Source organism: Papio anubis, chromosome 4, assembly GCF_008728515.1.
Source record: "Papio anubis isolate 15944 chromosome 4, Panubis1.0, whole genome shotgun sequence".
Lineage (NCBI taxonomy): Eukaryota > Metazoa > Chordata > Mammalia > Primates > Cercopithecidae > Papio > Papio anubis.
In genome coordinates, this window is record NC_044979.1 from 44486632 (window position 1) to 44506594 (window position 19963).

At 31.6% G+C, this 19963-nt stretch overlaps 1 protein-coding gene across 1 annotated transcript in view; it reads right to left on the reverse strand.

The window, feature by feature from the left end:
• FOXP2 (forkhead box P2) overlaps positions 1–19963 on the reverse strand; it is a 596683-nt gene that overhangs the window by 332139 nt on the left and 244581 nt on the right. The gene's annotated exons all lie outside the window — the stretch shown is intronic.

Consider the following 19963-nt stretch of genomic DNA (forward strand, 5'->3'; position numbering starts at 1 on the left):
TTATGTGAGGGAGATTAATCAATCAAGGGACCATGCTAGTTTCAATGTAAGTGACGTTAGTAGTACCCTGCAAATTACATTAAATAAAGACAAGACAGACTCATACAAAAAAAAAGTTCAATAAAAGTATTAAAAATAGCATCAGCAACAAGTTACTTAAGGAAACATAAATCTTATACATCTGCACACTGCGTGTTCTCACTCATAAGTGGGAGATTAACAATGAGAACACATGAACACACGGAGGGGAATATCACACACTAGGGCCTGTTGGGTGATGGGGGGAGGGTTGGGAGAGCATTAGGACAAATACCTAATGCATGAGGGGCTTAAAACCTAGATGACGGGTTCATAGGTGCAGCAAACCACCATGGCACATGTATACCTATGTAAAAAACCCGCACTTTCTGCACATGTATCCCAGAACTTAAAGTAAAATAAAAATAAAAATAAAAAAACATCCATTTTTCATGTCTATTTATTCTTTTATTCATTCAAGATATATTTATGTGTGGCTAGTTTTTGACAGACTATTTATTTCTTGTTATACAGTGCTACGTAGATCTTTAGTGACTTTTAAAGCTATTTTCCCTTTGAATTAGTTCAGAATTCTGTAATATAGCATTTCCTCAAGAGACACCCCCAAAGTCCAACTATGGTCATTCTTTGAAATCACCCTAATCAATGTGTAATTCATAATTACACAATTATTTTATGATTCAGAAACATTCTAAGTGTAACAAATTGGATTAACCTAGGACTTTAGACACTAATTGACTTAATTAATAAACCCTATCCATACCAGTATGCATCTCCATAAATTATTATTCCTTCTATTTTCACATTTAATTGACTATAAAACATGCTAATACACGGGTGAAGATCTAAGACAAAACACAGACACACACACACACACACACACACACCCCTGTGTTTTTTTGTGAAGTAAATGAAGCAATCAAAATACACCTTGAGGAAAATCCTATTTCCTTTAAAAAATACCTTAGAAACAATTTTAGGATATTTTAAATATCATACAATCAAACATCTACTGCCAAAGAGAAACACCAAATAAATGACAAAAGCTAAAAAGCTATTTTTTAATCTAATGGGAAGATAGCCTATGAATTAAAATACAGACTCTGGATATTTTCCTGCTTCACCAGTTCCTTGGTTTATGACCTTGGACTCATTATTCAACCTCTGAGCCTCATCTTCCTCATCTCTAAAATGGAATGATAATCATTCTTATCTCATAGTATCGGTAATGTCTTATCCTTTGAATTTTATTACTTAATCCTGTATATTCCCACTATCAAACACTAGGCTTTTATTTATTAGAAAGACTTTTAGTGAAATGCCATGATTATTAAAATACAGTCACCATTTGCTTCAAATGGTTCTTAGTTGCATTTCATGTCTACAGTTAATTTTAGGTGAGTTGCGGAATACAGAAAAAAAAAAAAAAAAACATAGTAAAGTCACAAGCATTGATGGGACAGGAACAATGTCTGAAACTGCCTCCACAATAGTATCTTATTCTATATGACATATAACAACAATTATTTAGATACTGTTCGAAAATAGAATCTTAAAAGTCTAGCTTTGAAATATATTTAGGTCCTTATATTGCCACAAGATTCTGGACTCCATCTGGCCCATTTCGTTTTCAGAAAAAAATGAGGCAAGGTGTTGAATACTCATAAGCTGATACCCATACACTGATGGCTGATCTGACTCGGCGCTGGAAGCTGCTGCAGGGTAGGGTATTGTTACTTAGTCTGACCCTTGCAAAAGCATCTCTGTCTTCCAAAGTTAACAATTTCATCCAAAGTTCCAAACACCTAAGCATAGTTTATAGAATTTTAAAGCTGTGAGGAAATTCAGTCTGGCCTCTTTTAATCTTACAATTTTACAGATAAGAAAGCTGGGGCAGAACTACACTCAACCTCATGTCTTTTGGATCCTGGACAGTGTTCTTTCCGTAAGACCAGGTTTTACCAGAAGAACCAGAAACAGCTGGTACAGAGCTACAGAATGGAAAGTTAAAAAAATAGAAAAATTGGGAAAAAGGAATATATAAATGTATAAGAATACCATCATTCTTGATGAGATGATGAAATATGCCTAAAAATCTATGGGAGAAGAATTTGAACAAAGTAGAGAACAAGAGGGGAAAAAGGAAACAAACCTTGAAGAAGAGAAGCATAGGAAAGAAAGATGAATCAATTAATGAAGGTATAGTAAAGAGAGTAAAGGATAAAAAAGAAAAGGGCATAGAATGGTGAGATTGGTGAGCTTAGAAGTCATCCATATTAAGAAAAAAAGTTATACTTCTGTGATTGGGATCTAATTTTTAAGCTAGTTTGTTAATGTATTTGACTTACCAATGTTGCTAAAGACAATTAAATATCTTTAACAATTCTTGCTATAAAACTCTTGTGTTTCAACTGTCATTCACCACATAATTCTCTAATAGAATGATACTAAAAATCTTGTCTGTATTATCAAATAAGATTTTAAAAAGAGTAAAGGCATTTTATATGTCAGATTATCTAGAAATGTTTGAGTTCTGTAGCAGATTTATATTTCTGTTAACAATTTTTAAAATTGTTTTACCATTTAGAGTTTCATTAAAATTAGAATTTTTCACCCAAAATTACTTTTAATTGGCAAGATTTTTAAATAATCTGCATAGTACTATTTATATTAACCAAAGAGGAATTTTGTATCAAGAAAATCTTGATTTTATTTTAATAGGCATTTATTTATAATCTCTGACAAATTACCTACCCTGTGCCATTTAATCAACCCTAGCATTATTCACATACCTCTGCCCTTCACCACAGGTGGTTGTTGAAGTCAACACTATGGCAACTGACAAAGTATATTTTAGTGACCTACCTTGCTTGAGGTACAAAATACTCATCTATAAATTTGTCAGATATTTTCCAAAGATAGATATCTATTATTTGGAGAAATTTTCTAAGACTTCCTTTTTACACAGTCTTATATATATCTGAATGCAAACTTTCAAGGTTGAAACTGTTGCTGTAGAGTGAAAGTGGCTGGGGTGAAAGCATTAACTACTGATCAATTGATGGAATAAACTGGTAGTGCCTATGAAGTATGAATAAACATAGTGTCCTATGAAGGACAGGATAAAATGCAAAAATGAGTGTGAATGTGTCTTACTCTTTTCCTCTCATACAAAACATATACATATATGTGTGTATATGTATGTATATGTATCTATATGTGTGTGTATTGTACAGACATATGTATACACATACATACATACATGTATTTTATCCTTCAAAGGAAGCCCCTGAAAAACACTAGAAAACAAAAGTATAATTTCAATTATATATGAACTGTTTACAGGTCACAGAGTGACCTTAATGTTGATTATGTTTTTCATAAACAACATTTACAAAATATTATTACTTGGTTTAAATGGTTGTTAGTAAAGCAAGATTACAGTTACATCAGGACCTAAGGCATATATAAACCATCACACTTCTTTTTTATTTTATAACTTATTTATTTAATTTTTAATTGATGCATTGTAATTCTAAATGTTTATGAGCTAAAATTTGATATTTCAATACATATCTGTGTTGTATACTGATACAATCAAGGTAGAGTGTACCCATAACCTGGTGAGAACCTTCAAAAGCCTTTCTTCTACTCACCCTACAGTACAAAAGAACACCAGAATGTCTTCCTCCTCATTGTAACTTTGTCCCTTTTGACCAACCACTCTCCGTCCTTCCCTCTCTTCCCCTCTTCCCATCCAGTCTCTAATAAACCTTGTTGTAGTCTCTGCTTCTATAATACCAGTTTTGTTGTTGTTTTTTTTTCTTTTTAGATTCCACTTATGAATGAGGTCATGCAGTATTTGTTTTTCTGTGTCTGGCTTATTTCACACCTAACATGATGTTGTCCTGGTTCATCTATAATGCTGCAAATGAGAGGATTTCACTATTTTATGGCTGAATAGAATTCCATTGTGTATATATACCACGTTTTCTTTATGCATTCATCCAGTGTCGGACACTTAAGTTTGATTCCGTATCCTGGCTATCATAAATAGCATTGCAATAAACAGCAAAGTGCAGATGTATCTTTGACATAACGATTCCATTTCCTTTGACTATACACTCAGTAATAGTATCATTCTAAATGTATACAAATGTGTCTATATACTACATTTACTTTATCCATTCATCCAATGTTGGACACTTAGGTTGATTCTATATCGTGGCTATTGCAAATAGCACTGCAATAAACATCAGAGTGCAGATATCTCTTTGACATAATGACTCCATTTCCTTTGATTATATACTAAATAACAAAATTATTCTAAAATTATATTTATTTTCTATTATAATACATGTGAATTAGTTGATTTAAAATTACTCTTGATAAAATTATTTTAAACTAAAAAGTTTACATCTATATGACTGTCTACATCATAATTGTTTAAAATTTCATAATAGAAATACAATATAGTATCAGTCAACAAAAAATCATTAAAAATTATTATAAATCTATGAGTGATCAATTATCTTTGTGAATAAAATGTAAGCTGTTTGTGATAACTGTAAAAACTATAATTATGCAGCCAAATGTTAAAAAAGGTATAATGTGATTCTAGGTCAAATATAACACAAAATAATTCTTAATAAGTATATTACTCATCTTTATTTGAAACAAGGCTACTGATGAGAATTTAATATTTTTGACATTTGTCTTAAGTCTACAGTAGTCCCACTTCCATATGGTATAATACATATATAAGCTGTACTTTAGGAATTGAACTTTTCACACCCTCAAAAGCCACAAAATCAGATGGTTTGTGGTTTTTGCAGCTGGTGTACTGTACTCATTTTGGGTAGTGTCATATGAAAAATATTTCACTCCCTAAGCCCTAAACAGAATCAGCCATTAATGAAATGCAGGCAGTACAATGAGATCATATAAAGTATAGATTTCAACAGCCATACTAGGAACACTAAAGAAATTCAGAACATGAACACAAATCAAGTTCTTACTGCCAGAAAAGAAAGAAAGAAAAAGTATTAAGGAATGCCTTTGCAGACTTAGCATTTGCTTTGAAAACAACTGTTAACCACTACCTTGAAAGAAGTTTTAGTTTAAGCATATGGAGACCAAATAATCGTAAGTTGGGTATAGAATAACAGTAAATAACTTCAGACATAATGATACATTACAAGATTATTCACCATAATATACAACTATCAAAATCATAAAATGATTTCCCTCATGCCACATAAGGAATCTGCGTACTCTAATAGGCTGTCACCAGTCTACACAATTTTAAAATAATATCTTATTTGGGGCACATCCAATTTCACTATTGTTTATTTTTACCGAAATACTTTAAGAAAACTATACAATTCAACTAAAGTATTGCAACATATTATTTTAATGGAAACTTGCAAAAATTGTATTTTTAGTATTCCTATTTGTTAAAAAAGAAATTTAAAAAATTGTTTTATATTTCTTGTCACAACAAATTGTCTTCACTCTAAAGTAACTTTAAATATTTTCACTTCCAATCCATTTTTCCATTTATACAATTCTTTTTAAATACACTTTTTTTATAAATAGATTTTTATAAAATGAAAAGGGAAATCGTGGTTTAAAAAAAGAATGCACAGCATGTGAGCTTTAATTTGTGTATGTCCACTAGATCATGTAAAATTTGGATGCTTTAATATCATTTTGTTATTTCTGCTCATACTAGGCAATAGAAAAGAAACTGAACAGATGATTATTTTACCTTTATTTTCAGCCCTAATGTAAACAGTTTGCATTTAGTTCACAAGAATTCAATTAAAATTTGGAAGGCCTATATTTAGGTAACAATTTCGTGATCTTAAACATTGGTTAACAGAATAACTACTCTATGCATGTATCTCTTAAGAAAATATGTCTACAGTAAATCTGAGAAAGCTCTACATTTCTCTACATCTGTTATCCATAAAATCTTTATGTCTCAGGCATGCCACCTGGCACTAAACCCCAGATTACATTTGAAACACTGATTAACCGAAATAGTCCACAGTGCCCTAATACAATGTGGAAATGTCTCAAATGAAGAGCAAAGTTGTATCATACTATGCTTTCCAACCATTGTTGGCATACAATGGGGAATCCTCTTCTTGCTGAGGAGTGCTGTGCTGTATTATATGTCTTTGTATCTTTGTAACATGTCATTGTGTACAACAAAGAACAGAGTTATAGTTTAAAGTTTTTAAAGTGGGCATAGGGTTTTCTACTACCCCACTTCCCCTGTCATTGTCATGAGCTTAGATATTGATGAGTATCATGGAACTGAAGCCAAAAATCACAGGTGTAGCATGCCATTAGTACAATGTATGTATCTTGTGTAATCAACATGTTGTATAGTTCTTTTATGTAGGTACTGTAGTAACAGACATTCAACTTGATAAACAAATATTGACCAAGAATTATATACAAGGTAATGTTCTAGGCATGTATCAATGAAGGAAACAGACAAAAATCACTGCTGTTGGCTTATATTCTAGATGGGGAGATAGAAAAAATTAATGTGCAAAAATCCCTGCCCCCATGAGCCTTACATTCTAGTGTCAGGTGGAGATGGGGGTAAGGAAGACAATAAACATCATAAATGAGTAAATTATATAGAATATTTGCTGATAAATAGAATGGTTAGAAAATAGCAAGTTGAATTGGGAAAACTAGGGAAGGAATGGCTACTATATTTTTAAATAACATGGCTAGGCAGTTGTATTAAGGTGGCATTAAGCAAAGTTTTGAAGAAAGTAAAGGAGTTAGCCATGCAGATATCTCAAAGAAATACATTCAAGGCAGAAGCAATAGACAGCACAGACGCCCTAAAGTAAGAGAAGTGCACGTGCAAACTACGTATCACCCTTCAGTCAAGAACAATCTTCTGAAGGGTGAGTTAACTGATAGGTTTAAAAAATTGTGGCGTAATATAAATCATTATTGGTTTCATTTTCTATGTAACTAACACTTATTAAACAATGTAAGGAAGTAGAGAATTTAATAGTACAATGAGCCTAACTCTATCTCTCGTTTCCTCCCCTTCTTCACCAATTCATTTTATTTCCTGCCCTTCTGCATTACCTCTCCCTTTTTGTAACGTTTTCATTCCACATAAATGAGCAGCAATGTAGCCAGTAAAAACACAGTGAACTTTGAATAAGCATGAAATAATTTTATTTTTAATTATTTTCCTTACTGGCTGGGTTACTTAAGTACGTTTACTTGTCTTTCTAAGCAAAATTTACATCAACAACACAGGAGTGGTGGCAAGGAATAAGATGGAGAAGATGCAGAGACGGCAATCCCTTTAAAATTGCTGAGAAAAAAATGTGCTGTAATTATGGGGAAGTGTTTGTAAACCACGAAGAATTATACAAATCGCATTCATACAGACAATATTTAGTTACAGAGATGACATTAAAAACAAGCAACACTTGCTAATCCCAAAATTATGGTGTAGGGATAAGGAGAAAAGTACAGTAAAGTTACTGCTTTATAAATTATCTTGAAGATTAGCTTATATCATCAAAATTCAGTTGTCAGTATTTTAAGCATTTTTAGATTTCTGAACATTTTCTTCTCTAAAGAGTATAAGAACATAGTAAACTTTTAAGTAAATTGGTTTGATATGACAAGTTAAAATCAATAAAATATTATGACTACAAGGTTCATTATCATATAACCATTAATCATTTCTCTAGAAACCCTTTTTTAAGCTCCCTAAAATTTATTTTCAATATTGGCACAGAGGAGATGAACTGAGAATATAGTTACAAACAGAAGAGTGTTGAAAGGACAAGCTTTTGACAGGAATAACCACAGTGGACAGAAAATAACTTTAATGTGAAACAAACACACTTTTGAGATTCACCTATCAATCAAGCTCTTTCGAGTGGGAAAATCTGAAACCAGTTTGACAACAGCTATTCGAAGCCTTCAAAATGGGTGTCATTTAACCTCATAATTAACTCTTATTTATCTAACTTCTAGGTATTTATCTATTTTCTCATTTTTATAAGTAAATATGTTTATAAATGTAGTAAGATAAAATATGAAAAGGTCCAATGACTAGGAAAGTCTGTGTTCAGGAATTAAGATACGATAGGCTATTCTTGGAACTCTAACTATATTGAATAAAGTTTTAAGTTTAAGTATTTAAGAAGTATTATTTAAATACTATCATGTGTAATACTATGTCATTATAGACAAATTTGGAGATTTAGATGATTTTGTAGTACTTGTACAATAATTTCCATTTAAAACCACTGAAAGTTTATTGATTTGAACTTCAGAAAATAAAAGGAACAGTCAAAATGGAAGTTATTGGTTGGTCTTTCCAAGTTCAAGAAGGTTCTTTCCTGTTACTCAAGTAAGAGCAATAACACCTTAAAAAACTTTGTGAATCAATGAACAACACCTCACACTTATGTAAAGCCTTTGGCCGGGAATATTACAGCCTCAAAATACTTAGTTACCCATTTTATCAAGGTGGAAAATGAGGCATAAAAGAGGTTGGGTTCCTGGACAGGAATAGAACCCTAAATTCCGGATAATCAGCTTTCAATCTAGCCATAACAATCTAGTAGACTTTGGCAGTGGTTCCTTTGAGCAGTCAACAGTACTGTCAGCTGGGTAAGTTTATGAGCAGACTATAAAATGTCATTTTGGCCTGGAAGCTGATTCGGTCAAAGTGTAAACCATAAAGGTGAAGAAGGGGAAAATATTCCTGAAAATGGTCTAGTGAGCTAATGAGGGAATGAACATATCTTTCTTTAGGTTAGGAAGAAAAAAATGAGACCTAGAAAGTAAAATATAAAGCAGTTCTCCAGTAAAAGAGATAGAGAAATGGAAATTACCTGATGGATCATTATTTCTGATTACTATTAGTTAGTAGTTACAGGCCATCAACACCTACTGGCATTTGTTTAAATAATGAATTATTTTTAAACATATTTGATGTTCATATTAGGGAAATCATCCTCTTGGGCATGCTTTAGATTTTTTGTTTGTTTTCAAATAACCCTGGATATATGAATTTATCTATCTTATCTTCTTTCTGTATGTCTATTTATCCATCTCCATTTATTCAATCAATCATAAGATTGTTCCCAAACATACTATATATCTTTTTGCTACATGTCAGACACTACATGATAATACTTACTCTTTGGGGGCAACTGAAAAATAAAGATGATGTCTTACTGAGTTAGAAAACACTGCATTTAGGCATATTTCATACCATTCTAACTTTCAGCCTCATCTTTGCTTATAAATATCTTGGCTGCTGCTAAATATGATAGTTCTAAGGATCCTGACATTACTTGGTTTTAAGAAGAAAATAAAGGGTACATCAATTTTAAAATGATATAGTTCAGAGGATATTGTATGTGGTTATTTAGTGCTAAGTACTAATTTATGCTTTCCAGATAAGTAAGTTAAAACGAAGTACAGATTTCTTTTATTTTCTCAGTCATTAGAATTTTTTTTAAATAAAAAGCTTAACTACAGTACATGAAGCTCTTAGTTTACCTCTAAGGATATTTTAGATTTTAAGTATGGGGGCTTAATTAAAATTAAAATATCTATACAAATATCATCCATTAAGATAATCTATCCAAACACAGAATGTTTAAGAGATCCTTGAAGCTCATAAGGTCACACTGATTTTTACAAGAATAAGTTAACACTCTAGAAGTTTAATTCTTAGGTTGGTGTTGCAACACAGTGAGGGTGCAATGACAGGGAGTAATATTTTAATTGCAAAATAAATGGGACAAATATCCAACTTTTATAACTGTAAACTTTGAAAAGTATTATCGACAAATGCTACTGACTACAAAACCACACCACAGTGGTTAGAGCACCTCCAAGTTGTATATTGTACAAAGTTAGGTGAGGCACTTTGCAAAATTATTTTGCACAAAAGGTTGAAAATGTCAACCTTTAATAGCAAGTTTGAATTAAAATAGTTACATACCTGAATTTGAAGAACAAAATTAACAAAATAAATGGCAAATATTTAATTGAATGATATGGAAAGTAATCAAAGAAAATATACTTACCATCTATTTTGGCACATTTTTTTGTGACCACCAACACAAGGGCTAATATATTCTTTATGTCCCTTAGTGTGTCTATACATGCAGTTAATTATAGTCATACTTTTTCCAGGTAATATAGCAACACACAGATGCCCTCATAATACAAGCTACTCAGTCTCTAATTTACTGACATCACCATCTTCACAATTTCAAGTGAAACCAAGCAATTGTATAAAATGGCACTGTGGGATCAGAAGAAATCACTATTACATAGTTTCTTATTAAGCTCTAACCCAAATAAAATACATGGTTTCCTGGCATTTCATTAATTAAATGATTGCGTTTAAATGGTTTTATTTAAATAGTATTGGGTACTGAAGGAACAAGTTTTGGAGTTTTTTGACTGAATTGATTGTAGAGATTAGACACTACCAGTTGCTATTTAAAGTCAAATGGCCAACTGAAAGTGACTTTTTTTTTTTTAATTGTGCCAAACAACTTGCTGAGCAATATCAAGGCAAAGCGAACTACTGCAGAAACATAAACTCAATTATATTCCCCTACTACATAAAATATTAAAAAAGTATAAGAATCCCTATCTTGTAAAAGACCTTTGTATAAATGAGCTTTAATTCTAGGTACTCATAAACAAAACTGTATCTTACTCTGACTTTAAAAAAGCAATAGATTCCAAAAAAAAGGGGGTATTGGATTCTTTTAACACAGGGATTTGTAAATACAGTCACAAAATTAGTTATGAACTCACAAAAAGGAATATAAGAATTAAAAAGCTGTATCATGTCCTATACCAATGCAAGGATTTGATACTGGAGAATCAAGACACCTCTCTCAGGCCGATTATCTCAGAAGGGCTATAACCGCTAACACCATACCCAGCTACTCCTGAAATAAAGTAAAGCTTCAGGAAATGTTCTGTTGGACCCATGATGTGGCAAAAACTCCAAACAGTAAAACTAAATATACAACAGAAACAGGTAATTTCTACCAATCATTTACTTCCTTACATTATTATCTGTTGAGCTTCTAAAAAAAGCTCACAAAAAGCAAAAGCAAAACAATAATTATATTTATTACTATATTTCTGATGATCACAATCACATTTAAATCATTCTTACTATATCAAAGTCTAAAGAGGGAATCAGAAGATAAAGTTTATCACATTATCATATACCGTGTGGCACTCAATTTTATTAAGTCAAAATCATGCTTTTAGTTTACAAACTTCAAACAACTGAAATACCACAACATTCATAAAACAGAACTGAGCTACTGGGAGTAAGAAAAAAAATACAAAAAAGGTAGCAGACCTCAACAGTAGACAGTAAAATTAACATTTCAACAGCTCTTGCCTTTCATCTCAGTCTCCATAGTACACTTTTTTCTGGAAAAGCTGCAATTTAGTTTAGAAAGATGCAGAACTACATAAAACATCTGGAATATGGGACAAGAAATATTGGCTTATCATCCCTTGTGGACCCTCCCCATGAAAAATTTAGTAGATCTGTTTTGGTAGTTTTAATCTCCAGAGCATGGAAAGCTGTATTATAGAAACATCATCTTGGTCATTTATATTAGAAATAACACCTGGTGATTATGGTAAATATACCCTTTTAAATTGTGACTTTTTCTTTAATGATCAAACTTTTCATCAAATATGTATGTAGATGTGTGTGTGTGTGCGTGTGTGAAGATCTTGACAAGAATTCAGTTTTTGTATTTTTGTGATTTGATCAGACTACACTCTTAGTGAATTTACCAAAAAATGCAATCCTTTCTTATGTGCTGCAAATAAATAATTTTGTCTTAATATGACATTTATTTATTATGTATGACAGAGTAGGATAAATTTTCAGGATATGAACACTAAAATATCATTTACGTTGGTACTGGAAGCATGACACTGATGATTTTTAAGTCAAAAATATTTTTTGATTTAGCACATTTTCTTATTTCATAGTTTTTAAATGATAATTTTAATATTTACTATTAGTAATACAATGTTTTTAGTTAATACTAAAATAATATAGTCGAAAATAGTTAATAACTTTCAAAATTAAATTTTGTTATTGAAAAGCTTATTATTGCTCATAAAAATTTTATACTGAGAGTGTGTGCATCCAGGGAGGATTGAATGATGAAGTCATTTGCCATAAGAATTTATAAAAACTAAGTAATCTACAAAATTTCAATGTTACATTCTTTTATTGTAAACTCATATTTTATTGTAAAAATGTAAAATTAAGTTTCAGTGTAAGTACTTTCATATTAAAAGAAAATTCCACATAATTGAAAATATAATAAAACTATATTTTAAGTGATCTACCTTTAAAAATTGGCACATTGTACCAAAGCTATGCTATCACTAATAACACTCAAAATATATAATAGGCCTCTACATATTCCAATTAAAAATAGAAGTCCTTAAAATATTTGAGTATTTATAGTCTATAAAGATTTTCAGGGACATTTTTATTAATTTGACACAGATACGCCTTCATTTCTAATGTTACAAACCTGAATCATTTTAAATGCAATTAAAAGTGGTTATGAAAGAGTGTGGACTTCCTTGTGAAGTAGGAAATCACTCTTGTGATTAACATGCAAACGAGCTCATGCTGGCAGAATAGATTGGGGTTTTAAAACCCCAATTACTTTTGTATGATTATCTATTTACCAGTACACAGTCTATTTTCATTTTTCATCTAATACAAAATCGGCTTGCTTACATTTTTAGCACAGCAATTAATATTTACAATAATTATGACATCAAGCACTGCTGAGAACTCCAAGTAAACCATTTACCTCAGTCTTTATTCTTTATATATGATTAATATCCTTTTATAATTTAATAATGTATGTGAGGTTATCTTTATGCAAAAATAAAAATAAGAACCACTCTCCTCTTTGTTTTAAATTTACTTATAATACATATTATTTTTAGAATATTAGTAAGATGACTATTATAGTATAAAAATCCAAAATTTTATGTCTTATTAGAATATGTAAAAATAGTTGAATCGCTCATAGTAAGAAAAATAAATATATATTGAGAACAATAAAACGTGTCCCATGAATCTTTTCTTTTAAAAAGTAATAACAGACAATTCTAAACTTTCACTGACATACTTTGATTCATACCTGCTACGTATTGCACGCATACACATTTTTCCAGACTTCTAAAGAAAATTATAATGCATTAATGACAGGAACCATGGTAATGGAAAAAAGGTCACCCTCTCTTGAACACCTTCTGTTTTAAACCATTATATATAAAGACATTCGAGAAAGCAAAGAATTAAAAGCCAGCCTTTGTGCAACCCATTACTGAAATATTATAGAATAATCTATATCAAATGTAGAGGAGCAGCAGATTCTTTTGGATCTAAATTAACTGCAGCCATAGAAACGCTTTTATGCTTATTATGTATCTGCATGTTGATTCAATTATTAAAAGAACACCTGACAGCATCAGACTTATTTAATTGAATTAATTAAACTGGATGAATAATCACTGAATTCCTTTTGTGTGAAATTTGTCCTGAAAAGTAACACTGGCATTTGGAAATTGCAAGTAATTTGCATGGTGAAATACAGTGAACATGGAAATCTCCTACTTCAGTATTCTGGGTTTTTTCCTCCTCTCTTCTAAGACAAATGAACAGATTACTGTAGTGTATATTTTCTCTTCTACAGTACAGATTTATGAATACTTTTTTGTTAATATACCATTAGGCAATGTTTCAACAATTTCCTCAATATCATTATTTAAATTTTTCTCTTATGTGAAAAGTATTATGCAAACTGTCACTTTCCCAAAGGAGGTGATATGACACCAATGTATTCTTGAAACTAGGGTACAAGAAATCCTTATTTCAAGATGGATTTCTAGGAAAATGTATTTATTTATTGTCTTTATATTAAGATGTAAGTATTTGTTTAAAGATAGACTTGAAAAATGATTACATAGAAGAATATATCAGAATAGTTAGTTCTACTTTACACATTTCTTTTTGTAGGAGGAATTTATCTCCACTGTGATTAAAGATGTAAGGGTTATGCCTAGTATATACCTTTAAGATTTTGGGGATGTCGTTAAGATAAATATTTGGAATTGGTTTACCTGCATGATTATTTTTTATATTTATTTTTAAAAGAATACAGCAAGAAAACTTCATATGTATGTTTCCCCCTGAGACAAGTTCACAGATAAATTAAAAGGAAAATTGTGCAAGGTATTTTTTTCTGTCATATTAAAACAAATATAAACTGACCACATTTAAAAATATTCTTACAGCACTCACTTGCTGCACTTCCAAATTCCGGCCATTAGGTTCTTTAACATCACTAGGGGGGCATCATTTCAAGTCCATAGAGCTTTGTATCTTTTTTATCACACTCATGCAACTGGGAAGATGCATCTATATCCACTATTATTAATTCATTATTATAGATAAAACTTGGTGAAATTCTGATGCTGGGTTCATCTTTAAACATCCACAAATACATAGTATTTCACTATATATCACATCACATTTTGATCATTTTTTTTTCTTCTTTGTTAGGAATAGAAAATTATTGTACTCTCCTGAGGTGATAATCACTCCACACCATTTTTTCATGCCTATTATTTAGGAAAGACTGTTTACCATAATAAATAATGGTAGTTGAAATCACACACCATTTAACATTTACATTTCTCAGATTAATGAACCCTTTAAATATTCAGGTTGGCCACATTTAAATTTTGTTCACTTTAAAATTGTGCTTGATCCCTTCAACCACTGATCCATGTACTTTTCAATATTATTTATACACTTTCTTTGCATTCTTCAGAAATAATTCCATGCAAATGGTCATATTTGTCACAGATAAATCTCATGTGTGATACAGCGTTATTTCTTCCCAAATAAAACTGAAATATAAAATAAAATATTCTATTTTAAAAAATAGTTGGTAAAGCAACTCAAGTAATTAATGAAGCTGTTTTCCGTGTTACTAACATTGTTAATATCTATATAAATTGTTTCTTTGTGATCTAAATTACAGACATTATAGATATGCAAGCTTTTAAAAAACATTTTGTGAAAAATGTATGAATTCACTTTAGTACCCATATTAATAACCATAGTGGTTAGATTTTTATTTTACATAAATTATACAAAATACATTGGCATTATACCCCATTCTTAATACCAGTTTATTATAGCTTTATTTCATAATATTGGATGTGGAAATGGAAACAGTGCCATCATGTGATACTTTTCAGGGTACTTCACTTCTTATATTTTCAACGTCTGAGCATATAGCTACTATACAAATAAAGGAGTTCACAGGAAAGCAGAGAATGGCAGTGTAACTCATCACCCAGTATTTCGCAACCACATCTAGTGTTCATGCTTTTGTGTAAAATATTAGGAACACCTTTAAAATCTTGAAAGATAAACAAGTATGAAGTCATACTTGGATTTCTATATATATGTAAAATATATTTCTATATATATACACACAAAAAAATATATTTCTATATTTCTAAATGTATTATGTATATACATATATATACACACAGAGATATCCTTTATTTAAAAATCCACAAGTTGTACATTCTAGCTCACAAAACCTGATTCTCATTTATGATCATTTTCAATCTTTAAAAATTAGAGCTATCACTTCTTAAATGAAGTAAATTCATTATATTAATTGACAAAAATCAGTTTGTTTGGAGGAAAAACTCATTTGCAATGTAAATATCAACTCCAACCCCATAAAACTTTTGTCTAAAATTTGAACCCAGTTCCTCTATGGGCAAGGGACATCGATTTTTTTCCACTAACTTAAGAACTATGTACCACAAACTAAATACTAGATTTGGCAGGAGTTACTTTACTTCTTTAAATTTCGGCTTCATCCTCAGAAACTATGTTAAATTTAAAAATCCATAATAATAATGCTTAATTATGAAAACTTACACTATAAATGATCCTGCTCTATTTATCATCCTCTCTAGGGTCATTAAATTAAAAGAGATATATATATATATATGTGTATATATATATTTTAGCCGAGAAGTTTGAATTTGGGAGCTACCTCCTTACTTCCTAGATTTATTCCAAAGAAATACGAAATTATATTTCAAGGACAGGTGTGTATCTTTCAGACTCATGCACCAATGGACACAGTGTTAAGCCAGGAATAGAGCATGCAATGAAAGAATTATCATTTATTACTTTCAATGACTCACAGTTGATCTACGGCACATTTCTTTTCTATTGAAAGTATAATCCAAGGTATTTCGATTTAAAATTTTACCAAAATGTGAGAAAACTAAAGAAGCATCTTAAACTACAATGCAAGATTTAAAAATATTGACTCTTAAAAAAGTATTTCTTAAACGACTATCCTAAATCAAATACTTTTGCATATCTTTTGTGATATCCTGCAGTACAGCACTCCAAATTTCATGCAAAATTGATTCAATGAAAGTAAGGAGAAGAAGCTAGAGAGAACTTTTTTTCCGCACCAAGTATAAATGTAGCTTTTGTTGCTGCTGTTGTTGTTTGTTTAATTGAGATGGAGTCTCACTTGGTCGTTCAGGCTGGAGGGCAGTAGTGAGATCTTGGATCAGTGCACCCTATGTTTAATGGGTTCAAGCAATTCTCCTGCCTCAGCCTCCTGAATAGCTGGGAATACAAGCATGTGCCACCACACCCAGCTAATTTTTGAATGCTCACTAGAGATGGGGTTTCACCATGTTGGCCAGGCTGGTCTCAAACTCCTGGCCTCAAATGATCTGCCCACCTTAGCCTTCCAATGTGCTGCACTCTAGGCATGTGCCACCATGACTGACTAATTTTTGTAATTTTAGTAGAGATGGAGTTTCACCATTTTAGTCAGGCTGGTCTCAAACTCCTGGTCTCAAATGATCTGTCTGCCTCGGCCTTCCAATGTGCTGGGATTACAGGCATGAGTCACCCACGTTTGGCCTCATAAATGTGGCTGCTTATTGTTTGAATGGTGAAAATAACCTCTAATCACAGAAGCCTGAGGAGCATTTAATTACAGGCACTGAAAAAATTAAGTGAGGAAACCTAGCAGTAGCAAACAAGTAAAACTAGATGTGACTTATTAAGTTTTTTGGTTCTAAAAATTCCTCCTCCTCCAAACTAAATGAAATGGAAGTTACCAATTGGTTAACAATTCGTCAAATGAATAATCTTTTCTCTTCCAGGGAAAGGGAGGGCCTTGGAATTACCTTAAAATATTTTGTCATTATTACTATTATTGTTTCCCCCAAATAACACGAGGCATGGAGTCACTAGCAATTTACTTTTTGTAATTTAGAAATATTATTATTCCTCTGAGAATGAATGATCTATTTTTTCCCTACCAAATACTGGCTTGCAGACTGTTTTGTCTTGTGGTAGAAAGGAACCTGCAGTATCCTAATATTTTTTTTTTCTGCATGAAATATATCTTCCATACGTTCTTCAGTTCTTCCAACCTGCACTGATCCTGATCTTTTAATAGTTCTTTCAGAGAAGTAAGGGACAGAAAACTTTTGAAGTTTTCAATAATGTAGCATGTTTTTCCTCCTAGGATAAGATTTATCATTGACATTTCTACATTTTCTGTGGTAGAAGCAGAGCCAGCATCACCAACTCTTTTAAACTTACTCCTGATTGATGTTTAACAAATCCCAGAACTCTAGAAGACAGCATGGACAGAACAATGAATGGGGGCAACAAATTTCTCACCCCAAACCACCCTTATTTTTAACACTGTATTTGAGTCTTAACTTTTCCTTCTTCTACAGTAGCAGTATTTGTAGTCAGTCAAGAGAAGGAAAATAAAAAAAGAGATGTTCAGAAAAGACAAATAAAATACAGTATGTGAAAAATGCTTATTTGTGAAGCAGTAAATTCTAGTCACCCTTTAATATGCTCAGACATTCCGATAGCTGAAAGATTAAAAATCAAGATATAATGTATATATTATATAGTTTCGTCTTTAAACATTAAGAGCAATCTCGCCACCTGAAAAATAGAGATAGAATCCTCCTCATGCAGCAACAATGCATTAATGATTGTCCAAATTACCATGGTTGTTACACGATTATAAACCCATTTCATGAAGGAAAAAACAACTGAATTATGCTTAGCTCAAGTGAGACATTTTACTCTTCCAGAAAGTAAAAATAAATAACTTTGTCAACTAAATTGTTTAAATAACAATAAAAGTTGCATGTGTCCATATTTAGTTCATTAAACAACTTTAATTGCCATCATTGCCAATAATCTCGAAACATTAACCCCCACTCATGCACGCACACACACACACACGTTCATATGCCCACACACAGAGGTACAGACAACAAACAAATCGATGGGGTTCACTTAGACTAATCATAGTATGTTAGTAACTTAGTAAGTGGGTATCCTTTTTCGTTAATCAATACAGAGTTGTCATTTGTTGCACATCTGATATGCAACTATTGAAAACGTCAGAAGCCCAGGTGCACTGGCTCACACCTGTAATCCTAGCATTTTGGGAGAGGCCGAAACGGATGGATCACTTGAGGTCAGGAGTTTGAGACCATCCTGGCCAACATGGCGAAAACCCCATCTGTAGTAAAAATGCAAAAATTAGCCAGGCATGATGGCGCATGCCTGTAATGCAAGAAAATCACTTGAACCCGGGAGGCAGAAGCTGCAGTAAGCCAAGATCGGGCCACTGCACTCCAGCCTGAGCGACAGAGCAAGACTCTGTCTCTAAAAACAAAAGAAAAAAAAAAGAAAGAAAATGTCAGAAAAGGACTTCATGCACTTATTCTAGTCAAGATATGAAAGTAATATTACTCCTTGGAGAAAACTAACAAAGACTTCATAGCCTGAGAAGAAGGTGACACATTTTCCTCCATAGCCAATTCAATGACCAATTCACATATTTCTTGGCACACTAGTCGAGAATATGAAATTTTATGCATTAAGCTTCATCTTAGTGCTTAATCTTAGCTATTATTGCTAACACAATCTTAATGTCTTCTAAGGTTATATATTGATATTGAAAGAATTTCTTTATATTTGATCACTATGGTATCTTTTCCTATTTTAATGATTATTCCTACCACATTAACCTGAGACTTTTGTCCAATAAAGGAATTTTAAAACACTTTATAACAGGACTTTATTACAGGCTCACGTAGTGTATTTTGTATTAATTATAAAACTAAATTGTAATTCAACTGAACATGTTTACAGTTTACAAATAGTTTTATTCTTTAGATTTATTTGTCTTATTTATCAAAAAGTATTTTATAAGGTTGTTTTCCTCAGATTTGTACTCCAATTATTTAAATAACAATGGATGAGAATTTAATAAAGATGTAATAAAGTAACTTCATCATGGACTTTACTTGGTGCCAAAAACAAAGACTTCATAAGAATAAAGGATGCAAAGACAGGTCTCCTTTAACTACAAATTAGAAGAGATATTTGTAAATTTTTTCTTAGATTTAGGTAATTCATATTTCATAGCTACAGAAGGAGTCTGGGTTTGACGGAAGGGATTCCCAGTTGTTGTTATAAACAGTGCTACCCTTTTGCCTCTACAGCTATCTCAGCTTATTATTTTTGTGGGATGGGCATAGAAACTATCAATAGAAATTACTGTCAGATTTATTTTTTTCTTATATAAAAACATATACCTTTATTGAGACTAAATAACTAATATGAATGGCTTTCTTCAAAGCTAATTAGGGGACTTCTGATAGTTTGTCCTCTTCTTACAAGTTACTTTATGATGCATATAAGTTTCTCCAGAGT